At 49.1% G+C, this 14,072-nt stretch overlaps 15 non-coding genes across 15 annotated transcripts; all 15 read right to left on the bottom strand.

The window, feature by feature from the left end:
• Positions 1-144: 144 nt before the first annotated feature.
• On the bottom strand, positions 145-217 carry Trnaa-agc (transfer RNA alanine (anticodon AGC)). The gene has a single exon. It is a non-coding gene; the product is annotated as a tRNA-Ala (tRNA).
• Positions 218-631: 414 nt separating this feature from the next.
• On the bottom strand, positions 632-704 carry Trnaa-ugc (transfer RNA alanine (anticodon UGC)). The gene has a single exon. It is a non-coding gene; the product is annotated as a tRNA-Ala (tRNA).
• A 999-nt stretch (positions 705-1,703) lies between these two features.
• On the bottom strand, positions 1,704-1,776 carry Trnaa-agc (transfer RNA alanine (anticodon AGC)). The gene has a single exon. It is a non-coding gene; the product is annotated as a tRNA-Ala (tRNA).
• A 414-nt stretch (positions 1,777-2,190) lies between these two features.
• On the bottom strand, positions 2,191-2,263 carry Trnaa-ugc (transfer RNA alanine (anticodon UGC)). Its single transcript has one exon. It is a non-coding gene; the product is annotated as a tRNA-Ala (tRNA).
• Positions 2,264-3,276: 1,013 nt separating this feature from the next.
• Trnaa-agc (transfer RNA alanine (anticodon AGC)) lies at positions 3,277-3,349 on the bottom strand. The gene has a single exon. It is a non-coding gene; the product is annotated as a tRNA-Ala (tRNA).
• A 414-nt stretch (positions 3,350-3,763) lies between these two features.
• Positions 3,764-3,836, bottom strand: Trnaa-ugc (transfer RNA alanine (anticodon UGC)). Its single transcript has one exon. It is a non-coding gene; the product is annotated as a tRNA-Ala (tRNA).
• Positions 3,837-4,835: 999 nt separating this feature from the next.
• Trnaa-agc (transfer RNA alanine (anticodon AGC)) lies at positions 4,836-4,908 on the bottom strand. Its single transcript has one exon. It is a non-coding gene; the product is annotated as a tRNA-Ala (tRNA).
• A 414-nt stretch (positions 4,909-5,322) lies between these two features.
• Trnaa-ugc (transfer RNA alanine (anticodon UGC)) lies at positions 5,323-5,395 on the bottom strand. Its single transcript has one exon. It is a non-coding gene; the product is annotated as a tRNA-Ala (tRNA).
• Positions 5,396-6,394: 999 nt separating this feature from the next.
• On the bottom strand, positions 6,395-6,467 carry Trnaa-agc (transfer RNA alanine (anticodon AGC)). The gene has a single exon. It is a non-coding gene; the product is annotated as a tRNA-Ala (tRNA).
• A 414-nt stretch (positions 6,468-6,881) lies between these two features.
• On the bottom strand, positions 6,882-6,954 carry Trnaa-ugc (transfer RNA alanine (anticodon UGC)). Its single transcript has one exon. It is a non-coding gene; the product is annotated as a tRNA-Ala (tRNA).
• A 1,002-nt stretch (positions 6,955-7,956) lies between these two features.
• On the bottom strand, positions 7,957-8,029 carry Trnaa-agc (transfer RNA alanine (anticodon AGC)). Its single transcript has one exon. It is a non-coding gene; the product is annotated as a tRNA-Ala (tRNA).
• A 414-nt stretch (positions 8,030-8,443) lies between these two features.
• Trnaa-ugc (transfer RNA alanine (anticodon UGC)) lies at positions 8,444-8,516 on the bottom strand. Its single transcript has one exon. It is a non-coding gene; the product is annotated as a tRNA-Ala (tRNA).
• Positions 8,517-9,518: 1,002 nt separating this feature from the next.
• Trnaa-agc (transfer RNA alanine (anticodon AGC)) lies at positions 9,519-9,591 on the bottom strand. Its single transcript has one exon. It is a non-coding gene; the product is annotated as a tRNA-Ala (tRNA).
• A 414-nt stretch (positions 9,592-10,005) lies between these two features.
• Positions 10,006-10,078, bottom strand: Trnaa-ugc (transfer RNA alanine (anticodon UGC)). The gene has a single exon. It is a non-coding gene; the product is annotated as a tRNA-Ala (tRNA).
• Positions 10,079-11,076: 998 nt separating this feature from the next.
• On the bottom strand, positions 11,077-11,149 carry Trnaa-agc (transfer RNA alanine (anticodon AGC)). The gene has a single exon. It is a non-coding gene; the product is annotated as a tRNA-Ala (tRNA).
• Between the last annotated feature and the right edge of the window lie 2,923 nt (positions 11,150-14,072).

A 14,072-nucleotide genomic window follows, 5' to 3' on the forward strand; every position in this document is an offset into this window, starting at 1 on the left:
GGGAGGAGGGTGCTTCCTGCGCGTAGCAGCACGCTTGCCAATTGTGGCTGCTAATCGTTCGCTCGTATCTGCCTTGACACGTTCGCTGGCTGTGAATTATTCCACTTGCATGGCAGTGTGCGCATGTTGGTGTGTTAAAAATTCTGGAGGCGCTGGGTATCGATCCCAGTACCTCTCGCATGCTAAGCGAGCGCTCTACCATCTGAGCTACGCCCCCTGATGACGAACAGTGCTACATACAACCATATCAATATCACAGACCCTTGTACTCCCATTATTCCGCAGACAAACACTACTCTCTATGTGTCCGTGAGGGTGTCTTTCAGGTTTCCTGCATTCTGTATCGAATCGTAGTTGGCCAAAATTAAAGTGGCACGCACAACGTCGAAAATAGCGTTCGGCCACCGCTCTGAGTAAGACGAACGTGTTGTCCACTCTCTAGACTTCATTGAGGTTAGGCCGTTATACCGAAGACATATTTGACACCTCGACAACAGCCGGTCCTCACATTTACGTCTTGCTCTCCTTACGTCAGTATACATCATATGAGTCTGTGACGCTGGCTTTGCAACGTCTTGCGTGTCTTAAGGCTCGCCGCGACCAACACCTACCATGCACTGTCCACAAAACATGGAGGCGCCGGGGCTTGAACCCGGGACCTTTCACATGCAAAGCGAACGCTCTACCAACTGAGCTACGCCCCCAAGCGCAACAAAACTGCCCTGTTTTCCATTCTTTCCTACTCTGATGTGCACGGACATGATGGTTGGTTGGTCTGTAGGGGTGAAGGGACCAGTGTACAAAGGCGCGGACACGTTCATATACACAAGAGTTCCAAGTAGTTTCGATGCTCTAGTATTACGACTACAAATTCCGTCTGTATTTAACGTCTAAAATTGAAAGGACAGTCACAAATTGCTCCGTTTTCACTCCTTGTCGACAATCACGCAGCACCTGAGGTAACAAGCACATCTGAAGCCCCAATGTGCACTCGACTGTTCATGCCAACTCACTGCCTCGCACTTTACTACCGTGTACCACTCTTGTCCAACTGCAAAACACTGGGCCACAACAAGTTTCCGCGTCTCCATAGCACTGCGCATACTATGAAACGCTCCCCAAACATGGCACTCCCCCATGCAGGCGACTTTTCCGACTTTACACGACGCTCACGCTAGTGACAGCCTTATTTAGAGCTTGACGTCGCACACAAGCGAATGAGCACATTTCGCCTACGACTTAGGCCGCCCTCCTAGTGTGGCTGCTCGGTGTCTGCAGGCAGCGAGGGGCTGCAAGCTTCCTGTGTTCGCGCCTATGTCACCTCTGCTTGCTTGTCAGAGGCAGACTATCGCAAAACATACAACTCACTCCATGAATTGATTGCTACGGCATCTGTCATCAGCAGTCACAACTAGCAACACCAGTAGCAGCCGACTGCACGTAAAGAATGGGAATGAGCAGTGGGATTATTGTGAACTCGGCGCAAGGCAGATCTTTCCGACATAGGTTTGAGAATCTTAAGGGAAGACTTGTACTGTTTCTAAATTAAGTGTAGAGGTGGGAGGAGGGTGCTTCCTGCGCGTAGCAGCACGCTTGCCAATTGTGGCTGCTAATCGTTCGCTCGTATCTGCCTTGACACGTTCGCTGGCTGTGAATTATTCCACTTGCATGGCAGTGTGCGCATGTTGGTGTGTTAAAAATTCTGGAGGCGCTGGGTATCGATCCCAGTACCTCTCGCATGCTAAGCGAGCGCTCTACCATCTGAGCTACGCCCCCTGATGACGAACAGTGCTACATACAACCATATCAATATCACAGACCCTTGTACTCCCATTATTCCGCAGACAAACACTACTCTCTATGTGTCCGTGAGGGTGTCTTTCAGGTTTCCTGCATTCTGTATCGAATCGTAGTTGGCCAAAATTAAAGTGGCACGCACAACGTCGAAAATAGCGTTCGGCCACCGCTCTGAGTAAGACGAACGTGTTGTCCACTCTCTAGACTTCATTGAGGTTAGGCCGTTATACCGAAGACATATTTGACACCTCGACAACAGCCGGTCCTCACATTTACGTCTTGCTCTCCTTACGTCAGTATACATCATATGAGTCTGTGACGCTGGCTTTGCAACGTCTTGCGTGTCTTAAGGCTCGCCGCGACCAACACCTACCATGCACTGTCCACAAAACATGGAGGCGCCGGGGCTTGAACCCGGGACCTTCCACATGCAAAGCGAACGCTCTACCAACTGAGCTACGCCCCCAAGCGCAACAAAACTGCCCTGTTTTCCATTCTTTCCTACTCTGATGTGCACGGACATGATGGTTGGTTGGTCTGTAGGGGTGAAGGGACCAGTGTACAAAGGCGCGGACACGTTCATATACACAAGAGTTCCAAGTAGTTTCGATGCTCTAGTATTACGACTACAAATTCCGTCTGTATTTAACGTCTAAAATTGAAAGGACAGTCACAAATTGCTCCGTTTTCACTCCTTGTCGACAATCACGCAGCACCTGAGGTAACAAGCACATCTCAAGCCCCAATGTGCACTCGACTGTTCATGCCAACTCACTGCCTCGCACTTTACTACCGTGTACCACTCTTGTCGTCCAACTGCAAAACACTGGGCCACAACAAGTTTCCGCGTCTCCATAGCACTGCGCATACTATGAAACGCTCCCCAAACATGGCACTCCCCCATGCAGGCGACTTTTCCGACTTTACACGACGCTCACGCAACGCTCACGCTAGTGACAGCCTTATTTAGAGCTTGACGTCGCACACAAGCGAATGAGCACATTTCGCCTACGACTTAGGCCGCCCTCCTAGTGTGGCTGCTCGGTGTCTGCAGGCAGCGAGGGTCTGCAAGCTTCCTGTGTTCGCGCCTATGTCACCTCTGCTTGCTTGTCAGAGGCAGACTATCGCAAAACATACAACTCACTCCATGAATTGATTGCTACGGCATCTGTCATCAGCAGTCACAACTAGCAACACCAGTAGCAGCCGACTGCACGTAAAGAATGGGAATGAGCAGTGGGATTATTGTGAACTCGGCGCAAGGCAGATCTTTCCGACATAGGTTTGAGAATCTTAAGGGAAGACTTGTACTGTTTCTAAATTAAGTGTAGAGGTGGGAGGAGGGTGCTTCCTGCGCGTAGCAGCACGCTTGCCAATTGTGGCTGCTAATCGTTCGCTCGTATCTGCCTTGACACGTTCGCTGGCTGTGAATTATTCCACTTGCATGGCAGTGTGCGCATGTTGGTGTGTTAAAAATTCTGGAGGCGCTGGGTATCGATCCCAGTACCTCTCGCATGCTAAGCGAGCGCTCTACCATCTGAGATACGCCCCCTGATGACGAACAGTGCTACATACAACCATATCAATATCACAGACCCTTGCACTCCCATTATTCCGCAGACAAACACTACTCTCTATGTGTCCGTGAGGGTGTCTTTCAGGTTTCCTGCATTCTGTATCGAATCGTAGTTGGCCAAAATTAAAGTGGCACGCACAACGTCGAAAATAGCGTTCGGCCACCGCTCTGAGTAAGACGAACGTGTTGTCCACTCTCTAGACTTCATTGAGGTTAGGCCGTTATACCGAAGACATATTTGACACCTCGACAACAGCCGGTCCTCACATTTACGTCTTGCTCTCCTTACGTCAGTATACATCATATGAGTCTGTGACGCTGGCTTTGCAACGTCTTGCGTGTCTTAAGGCTCGCCGCGACCAACACCTACCATGCACTGTCCACAAAACATGGAGGCGCCGGGGCTTGAACCCGGGACCTTCCACATGCAAAGCGAACGCTCTACCAACTGAGCTACGCCCCCAAGCGCAACAAAACTGCCCTGTTTTCCATTCTTTCCTACTCTGATGTGCACGGACATGATGGTTGGTTGGTCTGTAGGGGTGAAGGGACCAGTGTACAAAGGCGCGGACACGTTCATATACACAAGAGTTCCAAGTAGTTTCGATGCTCTAGTATTACGACTACAAATTCCGTCTGTATTTAACGTCTAAAATTGAAAGGACAGTCACAAATTGCTCCGTTTTCACTCCTTGTCGACAATCACGCAGCACCTGAGGTAACAAGCACATCTCAAGCCCCAATGTGCACTCGACTGTTCATGCCAACTCACTGCCTCGCACTTTACTACCGTGTACCACTCTTGTCCAACTGCAAAACACTGGGCCACAACAAGTTTCCGCGTCTCCATAGCACTGCGCATACTATGAAACGCTCCCCAAACATGGCACTCCCCCATGCAGGCGACTTTTCCGACTTTACACGACGCTCACGCTAGTGACAGCCTTATTTAGAGCTTGACGTCGCACACAAGCGAATGAGCACATTTCGCCTACGACTTAGGCCGCCCTCCTAGTGTGGCTGCTCGGTGTCTGCAGGCAGCGAGGGGCTGCAAGCTTCCTGTGTTCGCGCCTATGTCACCTCTGCTTGCTTGTCAGAGGCAGACTATCGCAAAACATACAACTCACTCCATGAATTGATTGCTACGGCATCTGTCATCAGCAGTCACAACTAGCAACACCAGTAGCAGCCGACTGCACGTAAAGAATGGGAATGAGCAGTGGGATTATTGTGAACTCGGCGCAAGGCAGATCTTTCCGACATAGGTTTGAGAATCTTAAGGGAAGACTTGTACTGTTTCTAAATTAAGTGTAGAGGTGGGAGGAGGGTGCTTCCTGCGCGTAGCAGCACGCTTGCCAATTGTGGCTGCTAATCGTTCGCTCGTATCTGCCTTGACACGTTCGCTGGCTGTGAATTATTCCACTTGCATGGCAGTGTGCGCATGTTGGTGTGTTAAAAATTCTGGAGGCGCTGGGTATCGACCCCAGTACCTCTCGCATGCTAAGCGAGCGCTCTACCATCTGAGCTACGCCCCCTGATGACGAACAGTGCTACATACAACCATATCAATATCACAGACCCTTGCACTCCCATTATTCCGCAGACAAACACTACTCTCTATGTGTCCGTGAGGGTGTCTTTCAGGTTTCCTGCATTCTGTATCGAATCGTAGTTGGCCAAAATTAAAGTGGCACGCACAACGTCGAAAATAGCGTTCGGCCACCGCTCTGAGTAAGACGAACGTGTTGTCCACTCTCTAGACTTCATTGAGGTTAGGCCGTTATACCGAAGACATATTTGACACCTCGACAACAGCCGGTCCTCACATTTACGTCTTGCTCTCCTTACGTCAGTATACATCATATGAGTCTGTGACGCTGGCTTTGCAACGTCTTGCGTGTCTTAAGGCTCGCCGCGACCAACACCTACCATGCACTGTCCACAAAACATGGAGGCGCCGGGGCTTGAACCCGGGACCTTTCACATGCAAAGCGAACGCTCTACCAACTGAGCTACGCCCCCAAGCGCAACAAAACTGCCCTGTTTTCCATTCTTTCCTACTCTGATGTGCACGGACATGATGGTTGGTTGGTCTGTAGGGGTGAAGGGACCAGTGTACAAAGGCGCGGACACGTTCATATACACAAGAGTTCCAAGTAGTTTCGATGCTCTAGTATTACGACTACAAATTCCGTCTGTATTTAACGTCTAAAATTGAAAGGACAGTCACAAATTGCTCCGTTTTCACTCCTTGTCGACAATCACGCAGCACCTGAGGTAACAAGCACATCTCAAGCCCCAATGTGCACTCGACTGTTCATGCCAACTCACTGCCTCGCACTTTACTACCGTGTACCACTCTTGTCCAACTGCAAAACACTGGGCCACAACAAGTTTCCGCGTCTCCATAGCACTGCGCATACTATGAAACGCTCCCCAAACATGGCACTCCCCCATGCAGGCGACTTTTCCGACTTTACACGACGCTCACGCTAGTGACAGCCTTATTTAGAGCTTGACGTCGCACACAAGCGAATGAGCACATTTCGCCTACGACTTAGGCCGCCCTCCTAGTGTGGCTGCTCGGTGTCTGCAGGCAGCGAGGGGCTGCAAGCTTCCTGTGTTCGCGCCTATGTCACCTCTGCTTGCTTGTCAGAGGCAGACTATCGCAAAACATACAACTCACTCCATGAATTGATTGCTACGGCATCTGTCATCAGCAGTCACAACTAGCAACACCAGTAGCAGCCGACTGCACGTAAAGAATGGGAATGAGCAGTGGGATTATTGTGAACTCGGCGCAAGGCAGATCTTTCCGACATAGGTTTGAGAATCTTAAGGGAAGACTTGTACTGTTTCTAAATTAAGTGTAGAGGTGGGAGGAGGGTGCTTCCTGCGCGTAGCAGCACGCTTGCCAATTGTGGCTGCTAATCGTTCGCTCGTATCTGCCTTGACACGTTCGCTGGCTGTGAATTATTCCACTTGCATGGCAGTGTGCGCATGTTGGTGTGTTAAAAATTCTGGAGGCGCTGGGTATCGATCCCAGTACCTCTCGCATGCTAAGCGAGCGCTCTACCATCTGAGCTACGCCCCCTGATGACGAACAGTGCTACATACAACCATATCAATATCACAGACCCTTGTACTCCCATTATTCCGCAGACAAACACTACTCTCTATGTGTCCGTGAGGGTGTCTTTCAGGTTTCCTGCATTCTGTATCGAATCGTAGTTGGCCAAAATTAAAGTGGCACGCACAACGTCGAAAATAGCGTTCGGCCACCGCTCTGAGTAAGACGAACGTGTTGTCCACTCTCTAGACTTCATTGAGGTTAGGCCGTTATACCGAAGACATATTTGACACCTCGACAACAGCCGGTCCTCACATTTACGTCTTGCTCTCCTTACGTCAGTATACATCATATGAGTCTGTGACGCTGGCTTTGCAACGTCTTGCGTGTCTTAAGGCTCGCCGCGACCAACACCTACCATGCACTGTCCACAAAACATGGAGGCGCCGGGGCTTGAACCCGGGACCTTTCACATGCAAAGCGAACGCTCTACCAACTGAGCTACGCCCCCAAGCGCAACAAAACTGCCCTGTTTTCCATTCTTTCCTACTCTGATGTGCACGGACATGATGGTTGGTTGGTCTGTAGGGGTGAAGGGACCAGTGTACAAAGGCGCGGACACGTTCATATACACAAGAGTTCCAAGTAGTTTCGATGCTCTAGTATTACGACTACAAATTCCGTCTGTATTTAACATCTAAAATTGAAAGGACAGTCACAAATTGCTCCGTTTTCACTCCTTGTCGACAATCACGCAGCACCTGAGGTAACAAGCACATCTCAAGCCCCAATGTGCACTCGACTGTTCATGCCAACTCACTGCCTCGCACTTTACTACCGTGTACCACTCTTGTCGTCCAACTGCAAAACACTGGGCCACAACAAGTTTCCGCGTCTCCATAGCACTGCGCATACTATGAAACGCTCCCCAAACATGGCACTCCCCCATGCAGGCGACTTTTCCGACTTTACACGACGCTCACGCTAGTGACAGCCTTATTTAGAGCTTGACGTCGCACACAAGCGAATGAGCACATTTCGCCTACGACTTAGGCCGCCCTCCTAGTGTGGCTGCTCGGTGTCTGCAGGCAGCGAGGGGCTGCAAGCTTCCTGTGTTCGCGCCTATGTCACCTCTGCTTGCTTGTCAGAGGCAGACTATCGCAAAACATACAACTCACTCCATGAATTGATTGCTACGGCATCTGTCATCAGCAGTCACAACTAGCAACACCAGTAGCAGCCGACTGCACGTAAAGAATGGGAATGAGCAGTGGGATTATTGTGAACTCGGCGCAAGGCAGATCTTTCCGACATAGGTTTGAGAATCTTAAGGGAAGACTTGTACTGTTTCTAAATTAAGTGTAGAGGTGGGAGGAGGGTGCTTCCTGCGCGTAGCAGCACGCTTGCCAATTGTGGCTGCTAATCGTTCGCTCGTATCTGCCTTGACACGTTCGCTGGCTGTGAATTATTCCACTTGCATGGCAGTGTGCGCATGTTGGTGTGTTAAAAATTCTGGAGGCGCTGGGTATCGATCCCAGTACCTCTCGCATGCTAAGCGAGCGCTCTACCATCTGAGCTACGCCCCCTGATGACGAACAGTGCTACATACAACCATATCAATATCACAGACCCTTGCACTCCCATTATTCCGCAGACAAACACTACTCTCTATGTGTCCGTGAGGGTGTCTTTCAGGTTTCCTGCATTCTGTATCGAATCGTAGTTGGCCAAAATTAAAGTGGCACGCACAACGTCGAAAATAGCGTTCGGCCACCGCTCTGAGTAAGACGAACGTGTTGTCCACTCTCTAGACTTCATTGAGGTTAGGCCGTTATACCGAAGACATATTTGACACCTCGACAACAGCCGGTCCTCACATTTACGTCTTGCTCTCCTTACGTCAGTATACATCATATGAGTCTGTGACGCTGGCTTTGCAACGTCTTGCGTGTCTTAAGGCTCGCCGCGACCAACACCTACCATGCACTGTCCACAAAACATGGAGGCGCCGGGGCTTGAACCCGGGACCTTTCACATGCAAAGCGAACGCTCTACCAACTGAGCTACGCCCCCAAGCGCAACAAAACTGCCCTGTTTTCCATTCTTTCCTACTCTGATGTGCACGGACATGATGGTTGGTTGGTCTGTAGGGGTGAAGGGACCAGTGTACAAAGGCGCGGACACGTTCATATACACAAGAGTTCCAAGTAGTTTCGATGCTCTAGTATTACGACTACAAATTCCGTCTGTATTTAACGTCTAAAATTGAAAGGACAGTCACAAATTGCTCCGTTTTCACTCCTTGTCGACAATCACGCAGCACCTGAGGTAACAAGCACATCTCAAGCCCCAATGTGCACTCGACTGTTCATGCCAACTCACTGCCTCGCACTTTACTACCGTGTACCACTCTTGTCGTCCAATTGCAAAACACTGGGCCACAACAAGTTTCCGCGTCTCCATAGCACTGCGCATACTATGAAACGCTCCCCAAACATGGCACTCCCCCATGCAGGCGACTTTTCCGACTTTACACGACGCTCACGCTAGTGACAGCCTTATTTAGAGCTTGACGTCGCACACAAGCGAATGAGCACATTTCGCCTACGACTTAGGCCGCCCTCCTAGTGTGGCTGCTCGGTGTCTGCAGGCAGCGAGGGGCTGCAAGCTTCCTGTGTTCGCGCCTATGTCACCTCTGCTTGCTTGTCAGAGGCAGACTATCGCAAAACATACAACTCACTCCATGAATTGATTGCTACGGCATCTGTCATCAGCAGTCACAACTAGCAACACCAGTAGCAGCCGACTGCACGTAAAGAATGGGAATGAGCAGTGGGATTATTGTGAACTCGGCGCAAGGCAGATCTTTCCGACATAGGTTTGAGAATCTTAAGGGAAGACTTGTACTGTTTCTAAATTAAGTGTAGAGGTGGGAGGAGGGTGCTTCCTGCGCGTAGCAGCACGCTTGCCAATTGTGGCTGCTAATCGTTCGCTCGTATCTGCCTTGACACGTTCGCTGGCTGTGAATTATTCCACTTGCATGGCAGTGTGCGCATGTTGGTGTGTTAAAAATTCTGGAGGCGCTGGGTATCGATCCCAGTACCTCTCGCATGCTAAGCGAGCGCTCTACCATCTGAGCTACGCCCCCTGATGACGAACAGTGCTACATACAACCATATCAATATCACAGACCCTTGTACTCCCATTATTCCGCAGACAAACACTACTCTCTATGTGTCCGTGAGGGTGTCTTTCAGGTTTCCTGCATTCTGTATCGAATCGTAGTTGGCCAAAATTAAAGTGGCACGCACAACGTCGAAAATAGCGTTCGGCCACCGCTCTGAGTAAGACGAACGTGTTGTCCACTCTCTAGACTTCATTGAGGTTAGGCCGTTATACCGAAGACATATTTGACACCTCGACAACAGCCGGTCCTCACATTTACGTCTTGCTCTCCTTACGTCAGTATACATCATATGAGTCTGTGACGCTGGCTTTGCAACGTCTTGCGTGTCTTAAGGCTCGCCGCGACCAACACCTACCATGCACTGTCCACAAAACATGGAGGCGCCGGGGCTTGAACCCGGGACCTTTCACATGCAAAGCGAACGCTCTACCAACTGAGCTACGCCCCCAAGCGCAACAAAACTGCCCTGTTTTCCATTCTTTCCTACTCTGATGTGCACGGACATGATGGTTGGTTGGTCTGTAGGGGTGAAGGGACCAGTGTACAAAGGCGCGGACACGTTCATATACACAAGAGTTCCAAGTAGTTTCGATGCTCTAGTATTACGACTACAAATTCCGTCTGTATTTAACGTCTAAAATTGAAAGGACAGTCACAAATTGCTCCGTTTTCACTCCTTGTCGACAATCACGCAGCACCTGAGGTAACAAGCACATCTCAAGCCCCAATGTGCACTCGACTGTTCATGCCAACTCACTGCCTCGCACTTTACTACCGTGTACCACTCTTGTCCAACTGCAAAACACTGGGCCACAACAAGTTTCCGCGTCTCCATAGCACTGCGCATACTATGAAACGCTCCCCAAACATGGCACTCCCCATGCAGGCGACTTTTCCGACTTTACACGACGCTCACGCTAGTGACAGCCTTATTTAGAGCTTGACGTCGCACACAAGCGAATGAGCACATTTCGCCTACGACTTAGGCCGCCCTCCTAGTGTGGCTGCTCGGTGTCTGCAGGCAGCGAGGGGCTGCAAGCTTCCTGTGTTCGCGCCTATGTCACCTCTGCTTGCTTGTCAGAGGCAGACTATCGCAAAACATACAACTCACTCCATGAATTGATTGCTACGGCATCTGTCATCAGCAGTCACAACTAGCAACACCAGTAGCAGCCGACTGCACGTAAAGAATGGGAATGAGCAGTGGGATTATTGTGAACTCGGCGCAAGGCAGATCTTTCCGACATAGGTTTGAGAATCTTAAGGGAAGACTTGTACTGTTTCTAAATTAAGTGTAGAGGTGGGAGGAGGGTGCTTCCTGCGCGTAGCAGCACGCTTGCCAATTGTGGCTGCTAATCGTTCGCTCGTATCTGCCTTGACACGTTCGCTGGCTGTGAATTATTCCACTTGCATGGCAGTGTGCGCATGTTGGTGTGTTAAAAATTCTGGAGGCGCTGGGTATCGATCCCAGTACCTCTCGCATGCTAAGCGAGCGCTCTACCCTCTGAGCTACGCCCCCTGATGACAAACAGTGCTACATACAACCATATCAATATCACAGACCCTTGTACTCCCATTATTCCGCAGACAAACACTACTCTCTATGTGTCCGTGAGGGTGTCTTTCAGGTTTCCTGCATTCTGTATCGAATCGTAGTTGGCCAAAATTAAAGTGGCACGCACAACGTCGAAAATAGCGTTCGGCCACCGCTCTGAGTAAGACGAACGTGTTGTCCACTCTCTAGACTTCATTGAGGTTAGGCCGTTATACCGAAGACATATTTGACACCTCGACAACAGCCGGTCCTCACATTTACGTCTTGCTCTCCTTACGTCAGTATACATCATATGAGTCTGTGACGCTGGCTTTGCAACGTCTTGCGTGTCTTAAGGCTCGCCGCGACCAACACCTACCATGCACTGTCCACAAAACATGGAGGCGCCGGGGCTTGAACCCGGGACCTTTCACATGCAAAGCGAACGCTCTACGAACTTTTTTTTTTCTTTTTTTTTTTTTTTTTTTTTTTTTTTTTTTTTTTTTTTTTTTTTTTTTTTTTTACGGACCTTTAGATCTTCAGTCTAACGCTCTCCCAACTGAGCTATTTTTTTTGTTTTTTTTTTTTTTTTGTTTTTACGCTCTAACCAACTGAGCTAACTTTTTTTTTTTTTTTTCCCAATTGCGCCACTTTTTTTTTTCTTTTTTTTTTTAACCACATTTTTTTTTCTTGCCACTTTTTTTTTACGCCTTAACCACTTTTTTTCTTGTTTTTGTTTTTTTTTGTCTTAACCACTTTTTTCTATGAAAAACGAAACCCTTAACCTTCTATGAAAATAAAGTTGAATGTTGAAAATGACAACGAAAAGACTGCCCTCCTGGGCAAGGTAGATTTGCTGCTCGAAGAATAAACGTAACATAAACACAGCTTCTTATCTCACTCAATGAAAGTTCCTGTAGCCAGTGTGCAGCAAGTCAGTGAAGGCCCTAGTGTGAGGGGGAGGCAGGACACGACACAGAAGCAGTGGGGCCTCTTCGCGGCACTACTGGTGTCCCGCGGCCCGGCCTCACCCCCGTACACTCAGGTGACCTATCCGATACCCATGCGATTAAATGCTATTTTAAGCATATTGCCGAAGAGTTTCCCATGATTCGGGTACGTGCATGTTTTGGCGAATTCGATATTCATAAACATCTTGAATTCCAAAAAATTGTCACCGCCAAAATTATTAAAGACGTAGCTGGAATAGGTACCCAGCAACCACAAAACAGCATTGTTTTTCGTCTGCGGATAAAATTGCACATCAGGACGAGACAGTAGTGTTGACGAAACATTGGCGGTTGTAGTCCTGGTAAGAAGAGCTATTTTTTCTCGAAGCCAAGCCCAGTTCTGGAGACGTTCCCCGCAGGTGTAGCGGTGGAGAACTGTATCCGTCAGTTGGCAGCGATGACAGAGAGGGGTGTCACTGAGCCCGATTTTGTGTAACCTCTCGTTCGTGCTAACCACATCATTGATGGCTTTGTACCAAGCAGTGCGAGCATCGGAACTGAGGACACGGGAACTGACATTGCGCCATACGATATCCCAGTTCATGCCACCGAGCTTCGTTGCCAATGGATTCTTTCCTTCGTGTTGTCTCCAGTCCGCTATTATCGCTTGTGCAGTTAAATGTTGAGAATTTAAGACCTCTTGACTGATGTAGCTCCGTGAAAGGTAATATTCTCTGATATGTTTGAGCCGATAACTGATGGGCTGAATATGCAGCGGTGGATCAAGACTTTGCGGCCTGACGGCAGTGAATAATTGCGCTGTAATGCCGGAAGGATCATTGTTAATTATAGCGGCCGTCCTTTTAACATAGAGAGCCATCGCTTTCACCTTGATATCTACTAATCCCATCCCTCCATTCTGGGGATGGAGTGTCGCAGTTTTGGCAGACACGCGAAAAATTTCCCCTCTCCAAATAAAATGGGTGACCTTCGACATAATTTGCTTAGCAATGACGGCAGGCAGTGGCAGGAGCTGCGCCGTGTAGAAGGCTTTTGATAAAAGACAGGAGTTGACCAGATGGATCCGTTCAAATTGATTGAGGCTTCTGTGGGAATTGTCAATGAGAGCACCGTTAAGTTTACGCACTATTTCCCTCCAGTTAGCCGCCGCCATCTTTAAAGAGGACGCCGTCAATATGACGCCGAGAGCCTTGTGGACGCTGACTTCCTGAGCGTAGCCCACTTGCAAATGCTGGAGGCCACAGAGGTTAATAAATTTACTTTTCTTGTCATTCAATTTAGCCCCCGACGCCAAACAGTATTGCTGGAGGTGAGCCGCTAAAGTGGTGACATCATTCTCATTGCGGACAACCACACCCACATCGTCGGCATAGGCGCCTACGACAGTTTTTTTTCCTGAAAGTGTTAGCCCTGTGAGTTTCGCCTGCAGTTGGAGTAACAGAGGTTCGAGTGAAAGAACAAAAAGTAACATGGACAAAGGGCTGCCTTGTGGTATCCCTCTGTTGATTTGAATCGGTTGGGTTAGTTGCGAGTTGACAGAAAGTCTTGCGTTGATCCCCAGTGCCATGTTTTTGATCATGTCAATCGCGTTCTGCAAGAAACCGAATCTTTTCATGGTTTCAAGGAGGTACTCGTGAGTGACGAGGTCAAAGGCTTTAAAAAAGTCCAGAAAAATCAGCCCACACTTCACGTTACTGGCGTTCGTTAAAGCAATGATATCCCGGTAAAAAGCTGCCGTTTGCAATACAGTTCTCCCGAAAGCACATGTCTGCTGACGTCCAATGAATTTTGCAGTGAGTGGCATTATTCGCGTGTTGATTGCACGGGCGACTATTTTATAATCGGAGTTTAACAATGAAATGGGGCGGAAGTTGGCGATATTTTTTGTACCTCTGCTTTTAGGGATAAGCACAATTTTGCATTCCTTAAAGGCAAGT

This window comes from Schistocerca nitens, chromosome 10 (genome assembly GCF_023898315.1).
Source record: "Schistocerca nitens isolate TAMUIC-IGC-003100 chromosome 10, iqSchNite1.1, whole genome shotgun sequence".
NCBI lineage: Eukaryota > Metazoa > Arthropoda > Insecta > Orthoptera > Acrididae > Schistocerca > Schistocerca nitens.